We start from the raw sequence: 11287 nt of genomic DNA on the forward strand, positions 1-11287 counted from the left end.
CAGGTGACTTCAGAAAGACAACCTGGAATCCTAAATGCTCTGTTCAGCTGTAATTTCAGGCTACATCTGAAGACATGCCTTTATCAGTAGGACAGGTTGAACAGGTCTTTGTCATATCTCAGTTCTGTATTTCTCTACATATGGAGGGTGGGGTTCTGGGTTAGGTTTTTAGGGGGGGTTGTGGTTTTTTTTGTTCGGTTTGTTTTTTTTAAAAATATTTGTTCTCTTTCAGGATCTTTTTACTCCTTTGCTTTTCTTATGGTTTAGGGTGTCACAGAAGGGGAAAATGTGTAATTAAGTAACATGGGGGGAATTAATAATTTTTTATCTCTGCATCAAAATTGATGAAAATCTGCTCTAAATGTTTCTTTAAAGAGTAGAGTAAGTAAACAAATTTATCATGCTTAAGATCAACAAGCTTAACTCACATTTTAATTTCTGTGTTTAACAGCTACATGTTATGGTTGTTCTAAATGTACTTAAATACGTATTTTTAACTGGTTAAGAGATAGGGGAACCAGTGAAAGTGGCAGATTGACACTTCAGTGTTGACAGTGATACATTTTAGTAGATCTCTAGTCATAAGATGAAAGAGAGTTCAGTCAGATGAATGTCATTTCTATAGTTACATGATTTGAATTTGTCAGATACAAAGCTGGTAATTTAATTATAATTTCAGCTGCATGTTTTTCAATACCAATGGCAATGTCCAATATAGGTTTAAAGACATTAGATTATCTACATGAGTTTAAAAAAAAATTGTTTTAGCGCACAGCTCGCTTTTAATTAAATATTCCTTTGACAATTAAGCGTTCTGCACTATTTCATTGTATTGTGTTGCTAGAATCAGTTAGTTTTCAGATGCCACCCCATTTGCAGGATGATGACTGGATGCCTGCCTTCTAGCTTCCTGCTTCTGCCACTTTCTGTGTGGGATCCATCCTCTGTAAAGTGTTGTTGCATAGCGGTTTTTTCTTTGGGGTTGCGGGTTTTTTTGCGTGTTTTCCTAAGACATTTGGTTTTAGATGGTGGCTGAAGGAATTGAATCTGGTCTGCCCGGAATTGGTTGGCCCTTAACTATGAAAATGGTTTAAAGGGAATGCTACCTGAGAAAGGAATGTGCATACTTATACCATTCAGGCTAAGAAATACACATGGTCATTTATGTTTTAAGGTGCTGGGAAGCCTATGTATTGAAAGCAGATTAAGCATATAAGCAAGTTATGTATTTCAGTCTGGAATGCGGTGGTGCAGCTGGGTATTCATGATGTTTTGCTAGCCATACAAGTTGCACTAAATAAGTCATCTTGCTATGGATGGCAGTTATTGTAGGTAGCAAAGGAAATGCTTTTGTTACCTTCATCATCCTGCGTTGCAGGAACCATGAGTTAAGTGTCATTAAGCTGGGGACATATCATCATTGTGCTTCACCAACAAAGAATGGAGTGGTTTCTTCTAAATGTTAGTCTCAGAGAATTATTTTAATCAATTTAAACTAATTTCCTGCATGATCTAGAATAGCACAGAGTAGTCCTTTTGCATGTGGCTTTAATATTTGGTTCTTTGTAAGCTTTAGAACAAATTTTTAATCAGGGATTCATGTTTTAGGTACTTGAATACAAATTTTAACTAAACAGTTGGGAGAGGAAAGTGAGAGCAAGAGTAAGTTGGAAGAGAGAGAAACTGAGAGCACAAGCTCATTTGAACTCTTTAGTTGTCTCTAGGCAGGGTCATCGACAAAGCAGGTATCAGTGCTTCCTGTGGAGTTGAGTCATTATAATAATTACAGTCTTGAAAGTTAACATGGATAAATTTGAAGACAATGATGGTTCAAGCCATATTCATTTATATTATCTAGTACTTCACAGGTAAGTTCATAGTCAACGTTCCTGATCCAGAGAGCAGCGTGTTTTCCATCTGGGTTGGCACTCAGTAACAAAGCACTCTGAATAGAAAGTTCATAAATCTCTACTTAAATGAAGTAATAGATGGCACATCTTTCTGTCTATGCAGTCACTTGTTCCAGGGGCTTTATCAGACAGCCACAAGTGTTGCGTTTATCCTTGTCAGTTCCTGCCATGGAAGTAGACTTTCTTTGTGCCAGCCAGTAACTTCTGTGGTGTGAAAATGGGTGAGCGCGTAAGATCAGTTGCTGGAAGTTCATGAAATGCTAGTTTCCATGATACTGTCTAATTGCTGTAAAAATAGATATTTAGAAATTCTGGCTTTCGAAGGGTTGACCAAATGGTATGTGAACACAGCTATTTGTAACTGGAGTAAAATTAATGAGGAAGATACAGTTGTTGCATTGTTTGAGAAAACTAATTGCTACTATTGTCTGTATTTTGAAAAGGTCAGTTGGTTTTTGTTGTTGGGTTTATTTTTTTTTTCTCTATGAGCACAGCTCTGCTACAAATGCAGAATAGCTTTTTCTGGACTTTTTTTGCTTTACGTTGATCTGAAGCAAATATACTTGTGCAAATTTTGTTCTGTTTAGATATTCCTTGAATTTCTCATTCACTCAAAGCTCTAGCAGGAGGTTCCCTGACACAGGATTTATACTCTATTATGTATTCTGAGTAGCCCAATTTGAGAATTTATTTGGGGATTATTTTCCTTCATACATGCACCAACTCTGTCATAATCACTGTTTAAACCTACTCCAGTTGTTTTGGCAGCATTGAACAGGTTGTGTGAAACACCAGCATTCCCATTTAAATTAGTGTTGTCAATGTTAATGGCAACTAATAATAGCCTATTAGTGCACAAACTGCTTTCAGCTTTGCCTGAGGCTAAGCAAAATATATATTAACTGCAAGTAATGAATGACCAGTTTCTTGGGGATCATTGCTTATCTCTGGTATAGTATAAACAGCTCTATTTAAACATGAACAGTGTTACTTTACAATATGTGAATGTAAATTTCAGACAAACACCACAGAATAACAATATAAAAAATAGTTACTTTATTCTGTTGAAGACAACTATATTTACCCTCAATTCACTGAAACCACGGTATCTGTCATTGCAGCATATCAGAACATTGAGTTCAGTGGTTTAGTCTGCCGGATTACTGAGCTGGCAAATTTATTTATTTCTTTATTTTTCTGGAGTAAAGATATGGTCCAGGAGAGGATACAACCCTGATCTACAAAAAGGGCAGTCTTCAGACATGTATCTAAAACTACATCATGTGACATGGATCTGCATCCCACACTAGCTAGTGTACTAAAAAAGGAGACTACAGTCCATTTTGTATCTATGTACTCTTCCCCATTAAATTGTTCATGCAGTTCTTATGTTTTGCTTTACAGGATGGCTGTGCAGCTGTGAAGTGATTAATTTTACCTCAAATGCATTCATGCCATGCCACAATCCATTTTTGAGCCACATTTGACTTGTTTGCACAACCATCAACTCTGTTACTTTTAGCTGCTACGTCTCAGCTGAGAGCTAGTACGGAACTTGAGCCATTTCTACAATAATACAATTTTTAGCCTGTTTCAGGTTGTCAGATTGTGTTGAAATACTTTAAAGGCTGACTTGTTTGGCTCACTCCTGACACGTACTTAGGTGTTTTTATGCAATTAGTTACTCTTTCTCTACTAAGTGGTGAGAATCAATAGCAGAGTACTGGGTTCCCAGTACTGGATGAGTGTACTGTGAAATGCACACTCAGTCTTGGAGCCAGATTCATGTTAATTCCTTTGGCTGCATTATTCTATGACAACTAGGCACTGGCTATAGTTCACAACAGCTTCTTTGAGATTTGTAGGCAAATAATTAGGGTGTTAGTACAGGCTGAAATACCACTAGACTGGTCATGGAATATAGCTTTAGAGTGCTTGAGATCTGGCCAGGGGATTTTTTTTTTTAATAACATATTTGTCTTTTTAAAAATGAAGCAAGGCCGGGGGTGGGGGGGGGGAACCAGCCGTGAAAAAATGCGGTTGTTTCCTTTTTTTCCCCAGAAATAATTGGGAAAATTCTTTCTTAACATCAGTGTTGAAGATCATCTTAAGTTTTACTGAATCTTAGGTTATGAAATAATCAACTATAAGAACATTTTGATTCTAATAAGTTAGCCCCTGTGGTAGCGTTATGTATAGGATGCTGTGTTACTTATTATTTGAGGCTGTGTTGCTTGAAGTCCCTATTCCCTATTCTCTGGACTCTCTAGACCATAACCAGAGCCCCTAGGTTCTATTGTATATGGGATGAGTTATTTGACAACCTGGCAAGGTAGATATCTAGCTGGCCAACTTGGCAACAAAACCTACTTTTAAGGTGTCCTGAAGTGAACTGCCTTCATTGTAATACTAAAAACCACACTCACAGGTCAAGAAGACCCTCGCCCAGGTGGAGACCCTTCCCCCGCACAAGCACAGTAACAGAAGAGAATGACATAACCAATATTATAATTATATGTAAATCACTAACCAATCATTGTAACTGGGAGTGTACTCACCTTATAATTTTTGTGTATAAATGTAACGGTGATCTAGCCATAGGTGTGCTTGATTTGTGGAATTCCACCTTGCACCCGGCCGTAATAAAGAATGCCTGCTTTCTAAAACTCCAGATTGAGTCTTGGAGAGTTCGTCATCTGCTGATTTACAGTAACATCAGTGTACAGAATTAGATTCTATTTGGAATAATAATCTTAATAATATCAATAATTTTAAACACCGTACTGCAAAGATGGAATAATAATATTGGGCATATATTAATAAGTAGAAGTAGTAGGGAAATTAGTAGATTACAGATCAAAGCTGAGTTTAATGACATAGAAACATGTAAGATTAATCTTGTGTAATTCACCTAAGTATTTATTTTATACCCTGGGAGCAGTGGTCCATTTAACAGAGCTTTTGACTCTCTCTAAATCTCTGGGGTTTTTTCACTTTGATTGCTGGGCAGATGGGTGACTTTTGGGCAAGTCACCTCAGCTCTTTGCACTTCAAATTCAGTATCTTAAGGGTATCTGTTAAAGGGATAAAGACGCTTAGTTAATAAAAGAAATACTGGAATTGCTGACACTGTATGAGAAATGCAGCTTTGTGAATGCAGTGGTTATTCAAACATGGGGAGCATTTAGCTAAGGACAAGCTTCTGATTTAATTTATGGTGTGTGTCAATAGACCTACTGTGAATTCACACCTGTTTAAATTAGACTGGAATTTGGCTCTTCATAAGAATCTTGTGTTTAATGCAAGAAAGTGAGAGCATTGGGATTAATGTTGCTGATATTTACTGTTATTTTGTAAACAAGCCAGGCGTTAAGCTGATCTCTGGCTTTCTCATTTCTCCAGGAAATTATTACCAACAGCTACATTATAATAACAACACATGCTCCGAGAAGAGGTATGCATGTGGCTGACTCTCTATGCAGGAATGTGTTTGTATCTGAAGTATTTCCATTAGCTCTAGTCGTGTCACTCTCTATTTATAATGGTGTAGTTAAGAAATTGAGTTGCTAATTTGCAAGTGGAGCAGTTAGGTCAAATATGTGTAAGTAGCCTTGAAAATATAAAGGTAAACAACAGTCTTAATCCCATTCCATCTGTGCCATTTAATATTTTTCTCTTAATTCCTAGTGTGCTTTACTTTGCCTTTTTACTGTGGCATGCATTGCATTCGTGTTTGTGCACTCCTGTCTGTTTTAGTCACCCAATAGATTAAGGCAACCTCATCACTTGAACAAAATGCAAAGCTCCCATGGTGAAATTCCTTCAACTTCTGGAGGTTACTGTAGTTTGTCAGATATTTGAGATATGATACTCTCGGATATTTGACAGAAAAGGGCCACTAATCTTCCCTTACTAAAACACTTATTTTGCTTCTGTTGTGTTTTTTTTTTCTCTTTTAGTGTTTAGATGGCATTTACATTGGTTGCTTGTGCTCTGGTTTCAAAGAAGCCTCCTCAGTGTAAAAGGAAGCCTGTGAATCTCTGCAGTAACATAGCAATGCCTTTTGGGGAGCATTGAAATATACGTTGACAATGTAACTGCTCTGCTGGAGTTGTTAAGAGTGTAAGATGCTTTTGTTGAGCTCAGAGTGGTTCCTTTGGAGATGTTACTGTCTCAAAGGAAGCATGTAAGTCTTCTGAATTGCTTTGGATAAGTGTGAGATGCTTCTGTAAGCACTGTAACATCACCTCAGTTGTAATACCATGGAAGTCTTGCATTTGTGCCACTAGTATTTAAGCCGTTTATGAAATTGCTCATATATGGAAATTCAGCTAACAATGAGTTATTGTTTGTCAGTATTGTGGGGAAAATTCTGCCTTTTAAAATTACTATCTTCATTACTTTTTCTGACTGACAGGGGCATTGCATCTGCATATCTGCTATTTTAATCTTTACAGTTTTCATATGGTATATTAAAATCAGTACCCAATGTTAAAACATTCGCTTTCTTGTGTTTCTCTTCTAAGCACAATGAACACTAATTTAAAGACAAATATCAAACAGCATTTAATATTTTACATTAAAGATAATGGAACAGTATTTAGAACATAGCAGGAATATTTTTTATATTCCATAATCCAAATTACCTTTGCCCACAGCATAGTAAAAAGTATCTGTGCAGTTGCACAAGGTTGTGTAATATTTTTAGCCCTGCAGTTTTGTTTTCTTTCATGGGTAGCTAAAAGAGGGGAGGGAGGGAAGCTTGAGGAGAACAGTCAGGTCTAATTTTTATCCCAGAAATTGGTAACTTGGCATTAGAGCTCAAAAAAAATCACTTGGCTTTCCTCCCCTGTGTTATGCAGAAAGGATAGTGGTTGTGGCTTGAGGAGCCTGTAGCAATATAAATTATCGTTCCTTCTTTCTTTTAAATCCTTTTGACTTTCTCAGATGGAAATGAGCGTGTAGGAAAAGTATTTCCATGAAAATTTTACAGGGCAAAAGGATGTTGCAGTGCTGCTGCAATTCTTGGGAATTCAGTTTATCTAGGCTGCTATAGGGGGAAAAGATGAGATGGGATGGGCAGTAAAGCGCCTGCCTTCTGTCAGAGTGCTGCAGTGCAAAAGTGTGAGGATTATCTGACCCTTCATTTCAGCAATCTTTGTGAGACTGCGGGGACGCTGAACGAAATGCTTTTTCTGTTGTTAAACATTTACCATGAATTCTACATGAGGACATCTCTGGACTGGTGCATTGCTGGGAACAGTTCCATTCTAAACAATCAGCACATCTATCCTGGTGTTTTATTTATGTTGTTTTATTATTAAGTTTATAATATGTTTTGTTTCTTATCTCTTTTGGTTAAAATTTAAAATGTATTAGGAGATCAGAAATCTGCTTTACAGAAACAACCTACAGTCATATTTTATATGTATATCCTTTGGAATAAATTATTTATTTTAGTTTAATGCTGGTTTAGTTTAATACTTACTTTGAAATAGAAGCAATTCTCACTTATATGTCTTCAAATGTAAATGTTCCTGACAGTTGGAACCTGTTTTTCATTAAAGTTTGGGATGTTCTGCTGAAAGCTGCCAGTGGAACATCATTAGTGCGAAATAAGGCTAACAGGAAAACTTGTGAACTCTGATCACAGAAGATTATAGTTCAGGCTACTAGGTAAATAAGATCAAATTACTCTTATTTGATTCCTTATACCCTCAGCCAGTATGGTTTTAAATACAAAGATATCTAGAGATTTTTTCTTCCCCCTAGCAAAATGCTCTTCAACTGTTCCACACTGTAATACCGTAGGTGAGATTAAAAAAATACTCTAGCAAATGAGTACAGAATTGGTAGAAAAGTGGAAAATACTGACAAATTATCCTTTTAGGGTCTAGCAAGGTTTAATCTAAATATCATTTCTTCTTGACAGTATGAGATCTTCTAAGAATTTATTGTCGTCCTACCGTGGATGACAAAAGATTGCTCATTCTTCCTCTTCAGCCTTTTTTTCATTTTTACCCATTTAATTCATTGTGTATTAAATTACATGAGAAAGTCTTATCTTCCATTTTAAAATTTGTTAGTATTTCATTTCCTCTTGGGCTTAGGAGTAAGATGAAGATCAGCATAAATCTGTATTATTCAGGGTTAGAAATATTAGCATATCCTCATCTTACGAACGGGAAGTATCAATAGTAGCAAATGGCTTTGGTCAGACCATGTAGAAGGAACACAGAAAATGGAGAAAGTGGCTGCTTCCCATGGCTGTAACCTTCATAGTCTTCTAAAAGTGAAAGCTAACCCACCGATAGCCTTTTGGGTCCTTGAAATACCCTCTCCTGAGGTAGTCTATGCCAAGGATGCACGGAGCATCTGGGCCAGTCACAACGGGGTGCTTCTTCTACCCATTCCCAGTTAGACTCACTTCGGCTTCCAATGCAGTTAGCTGTTGGGATCCCCCTGTCACCCCAGAAATACAGATGGGTTCTGCCCCTATATAGCTTGATGGCATTAGGGTACACTGTGCACCGTTGTCTACTAGAGCCTTATACTTCTGTGGGTCTGATGTGCCAGGCCACCGAATCCACACAGTCCAGTAAACTCGGTTGTCCCTTTCCTCCCCCTGGCTGGAGGCAGGGCCCCTCTAATCCTCATCACAGTACTCATTTCTTACTTCTTGTACAGATGAGTCAGAAGTTTCTTCATTAACATCAGGAGTAAGATCAGCCCTTCTACTCTGTCTGCAGACTATTTCATATTTCTGCAATAGAAAATAGAGTAAGAATGGGAAGTTGTATATGAAATAGCAGTTAGTTTGTACAGAATAATGCAGATTTGAATACTGCTTGTTTCAACTTGCTTTCATATACAGGTCTTACAAAATGAAATTCAGTATTTTAGATATTAATTTTGTTTTCTTTAATCATACCTAGCTCTACACCCTAACTTTATATTTTGTAACATGAGCGTAAGAGGAATTGTGTATAATTAGCTCTTCTAGAATATGGGTCTGGGAGCACTGAATAATTCCTGCAGGCTGCTTCCTCTCCCTAACAGATGTTTTTGAGTAATATTTTAATTAGATTCACATATTCTGATGACTAATTATATTGCCAGTGTTGTTTCTTTATCTTAAGTTTCTACTCCAGATGATTTGCAATGTAGATTTTATACTGTGCTTCACAACGCTGACTTTCAATTGAACAGCACGTGTCAGCATCTGGTGGTAAGTTGTTCATCATGAGATACATTGGCAGTACAGAGGAGCAGCCCTTCGGGCAACAGAATCCAAATGTGGTAAAGTACCTATGTTCCTTTGCCTTGGGTGTTATCCAGAAAAGTAGCTGGGGAAGGTCAGTGATCTGGAATTTCCTTTATTCCATGAAACCACACTTCCTGAAAGACTTATACGTGGGAGGAAATGCCTGGAAGGTGAGGATGGGTTAGGACACCAGGTCAGGGTTTTTCAGCTCTATTACTAGAAACCTTGCTGAAAGCTAGCAAAAGCACGTAAGAAACCCAAGGGATAAAAGTGAAGGGTACTTCTAAACTGTATATAGTATTTATTATGGTTCATAGCACTCCTCCCTCCCCACCTCATCAGTTTTGTACATTAGAGGGATTTTATATCTTCTCTGACATCATTAGAAATGTAATCAAGACAGTATGGTGCACTGGAACTAAAAGAAGAAAAAGCATTGGTATTTTAACTACAGGCAAGTTAGGAGAGAAATGTTTGTATCTATTAAATGTCCTCCTATCCCCAAATGATATGCATGTTAAACAAGCGTGAACACGTGAATATCAATTATTTTGAATTTCTGTGACTCCAGCTACTAGACTTTCTCTCTGTTTTTCTTTCTCTGAAGATCCCATGTAGCATTGGTTATGCTAATCAATACTGCAGAGTATTGATTGCAATCAATACTCCAGTTTGATGCAGCCAATGTTGTCTTATCTGAGGGGTATATTTGTGGAACAGTTGAATGTTACTGATGAACTGTTAATTTTTTTTTGGCTTTTGAATCTAGTCATTGTAATGAGCATTACCATATGTTGCTTTGGGCTTGTTTACATCAATGTAGTAAGCATGTCACTTGCTTTGAAGCTGAAATGAATTCACATTTGTAAATGAGCATGCAATATTTTGTGGTGATTTATTCTTGTCTTTTCCAAAATATTGTTACATTTCCTATCAGTCAAGTACCATGGCCAAGGAACAGTCGAAGGTGTATTTCCTGTAGGAATGCGTGAAGCCATCTCTTTGATGAACCTGATGTTAAAGAGAGAGTTTCCTTGTGGTGTTGGTGTGTTTGCCTTCACCATATTGTCACTCCACTTAGCTATAACTCACTGGTGGGTTGTTTAGCATTCATAATAGTATTAAGTGGCTCTCTCCTACACTCTCAAGCAATGCCTTCGTCTTATGGAAAGATAGCAAGCAAAAGGGGGTCTTCGTGCCACAAACACACCCCAGGTTTTCACACTTAATCAAAAAGGTGTTATTCACATCTTTCAATGTAGCTTTTAAACTGTAAATGCAATATGATTTTTCCTCTCTGCCTACAGTTATTTTTGAGTAAATGTAAAATATAAATTAATACATGCACTTTATATGTACCAAAGCCATGGTAAGTGTTGTTTAGACTTAAGTGCTCTTCTCATTGCTTTGTCCAACAGCAATTTCAAGTGGCACTTTCGGTTTGAGAACATCATATTTGATGAACTTTTCCCCAAACAGTGCTTTTGAGACAGCAAACTTTCTGTTATTGTCTAGTCATACTAAGCTCTTTTAGAGCAAGCGTTTTACTGTTTGTTGAAGTGGCAGAATCATAATGCATGCTTTGAATTCATGTTTTTCTGCATAATTTGGTATAAACATACCTCCAGTTGCACAGTCAGAAAGTATCTGATGTAGTTTACCTGAATTGAGTCTTATTTGATTCGAATCCACTTGAACTGTTAATGTTGGGATCACATAATAGAGCTGCTTGCTGGTCGTGCATTGTCAGTGGGATCCGATGAGTGGTGCAGTATTTACAGCTCAGCACTAGAGACTTCTCGTTTGTTTTCTTTATGACAAAACAATTTATGGTTGCTTGCATCTTTTGATGACCACAAAAAATCTTAGAAGCAGAACGTACCTGAATAATAGCTACTGTTGCAGGTTCTCAAACTCCTTCATAAGATAGTGGTGTATTTTGTCATTTCTTCTAGCTGGTGGTCTGCGTGAGCCAGATCTTACTGATTGCAATACGGCTGCATTTTGGGGGTGGCAATGGATTGCATTTTCTTGTCCGTTGTCAGAAAGGGATGCTGCTTTAGGTTATGCTGCTGATCACAGGTAGGGGTGGAACTCTTGCTGTAAAGGCATA

General features: G+C 37.4%; 1 protein-coding gene across 1 annotated transcript in view; it reads left to right on the forward strand.

Moving 5' to 3' along the window:
* Positions 1–11287, forward strand: part of TENM1 (teneurin transmembrane protein 1) — a 253686-nt gene that overhangs the window by 31920 nt on the left and 210479 nt on the right. The window lies entirely within an intron of this gene.

The sequence above is a fragment of the Pygoscelis adeliae genome, unplaced genomic scaffold (genome assembly GCF_000699105.1).
Source record: "Pygoscelis adeliae isolate BGI_AS28 unplaced genomic scaffold, ASM69910v1 Scaffold100, whole genome shotgun sequence".
Lineage (NCBI taxonomy): Eukaryota > Metazoa > Chordata > Aves > Sphenisciformes > Spheniscidae > Pygoscelis > Pygoscelis adeliae.